Source organism: Schistocerca americana, chromosome 6 (assembly GCF_021461395.2).
Source record: "Schistocerca americana isolate TAMUIC-IGC-003095 chromosome 6, iqSchAmer2.1, whole genome shotgun sequence".
NCBI classification, from domain to species: domain Eukaryota; kingdom Metazoa; phylum Arthropoda; class Insecta; order Orthoptera; family Acrididae; genus Schistocerca; species Schistocerca americana.
Genome location: NC_060124.1, coordinates 174,032,565 through 174,034,686, shown reverse-complemented (window position 1 = coordinate 174,034,686; position 2,122 = coordinate 174,032,565).

Here is a 2,122-nt window from a genome sequence, read left to right as displayed (position 1 = left end):
GGAGAAGCAATTCTAGTTGGTGGGTATATGCTCCTGTGCCCTACGACAGAAATGTACATTATCATTTTAACACACACACAACAATTGGACTCTTTTTACCAATTTTTATTTAAGTTAATAGACATTTAGGGCTTTCACCCATCTTCAGTTAGTGTAAAACACGTCTGAATCTTCAGTGTGTACATCGATAAAAAAATTGAGAGGAAATTGGATGCTGCTGCTTTGTGTAAATTAACTATTTTGTTTAGCTACTAAATTTCACGAGCTTTGCACTTACAATACATTGCTGGTTAGGTATACTTCCTTTCTACTCTGCTTGTTGCTATTCCGATTTTAGCATTTATAGATAAGACACGAACACTTTCCACTTCCATCTTGCACAAAAACAGCCCAGTATCCAATATATTGCCGTCTGACTCTTTGTTTAGATTCGTCATTTATATCTATGGACGAAGTTATACAGTATTTTGCTTACAGGTTCTGAAAGCACAATTTTTAGTTAAGTTTCAGTATGACTAAAAAGAACACAGGCCGTTTAGCATGAATGTGCTTAGTACACTGTATGGCTACTAAATAAGTGCATTTGTGATTGTTTAATTAGACAAAATGGGATAATATAAAATAAAAACAGAAATGGTATAGTACATTTTGTGCAAAATAATTAATATTACACATTTTACTAACAGGTACAATGACATTTACGAACAGCAAAGACAGAAAACGGTTTTACATTATGTACAGCTAAATAGTAAAATAAATTTCCACATAACTAGCTACAAACACAAACCGACACTAAATAACACCACATCACTGTTAACAGAAAAATAAGTAAACATGCCATCTTAGTAAAACGGTCATGCAAAGTAGGAAACCTTTCCTGAGGAACAAATGTCAGACTACGTTGTTACACAATTAATAAAGGACAAAGCTACCTTAAAATTAATAAAAACAACAATCCATATAACTGATGTGGAATATACAAACTTAATTGCACTTTGTGATCAAAGATATACATTGACCACACAAGAAGAAATTTCAACATGTGTTTCTGGGAGCACATAGATGCTCTTTGTTTAAAAAAAGAACTTGAGCAAATTCACAATTCCCAACATGTAGCTGAAGGTGAACACCAAGTGGAAGACATATAGCACAAGTTACAAACACTCGACATTGGCAGAAATGGGAAAGGAATAAAGTCGCCTGAAGAAACTGAAATTTCTTCTCACAAATGTGCACCCCCAAATGACATCCTAAAAGACCAAACAATTGCAGAACAATATTTTGCTAAGGAGTTTCTACAATTTCTTTTATTTTTTATTTATTTTTTTAATTTAACTTAATTTAATTTTATATTATTTTATTTTTTGCTCATGTGTTGTAGTAGTGCTACACAAAGTAAAAATGTTATAGTGTCTTTGTTGTTTGTAAATGACATTCCAGCTGTAAGTGAAACATGCAATACTAATTCTTTTGTATAAAATTCCTGTATAATTTCTAACTATCTCTTTATAATATTCCATATAGTTTAATTAAACACTCACTAACGCACTTATTTAATAACTATACAGAGTACCAGCACATTCATGTTAAGCCATTTGAATTCTTCTCAGTCACACGGAAATTTAAACTAGAAATAGTACTTCCAGAATCTGTGAGTGAAATACAACTTTGCCCATAGATAAAATTTCCAGATGTAAGTAAAGACGTTATTTGGCAACATAGCGGATACTGGGCTGCTTTGTGCAATACAGAAGGGGAAAAGTGTAAAAATGTATTTGAGCTACTTCTATAAATGCGAAAATCAGAATAACAACAAGCAAAGTAGAACGTAAGTACGCAGAATCACCAGTATATCTTAACTATAGAACTAGCGAAGTTTAGCAGTTAAGTAAAATCGTTATTTAACACAGGGCAGCTTCAGCATCCAATTTGCTATCGATGTTTTAACGATGTACTTACTGAAGATTCAGGTACGTGTTAAAATAACTAAAGATTGTCGAAAGCCCGGAAAGTGTATTAGTTTAAATAAAAATACATAAAAGTGCAGCCGGTTGCGATATTTCATAAAATAATGTAGTACACAGCTACAGAACTCAACAACAAGTAAAATGGATAGATTAAT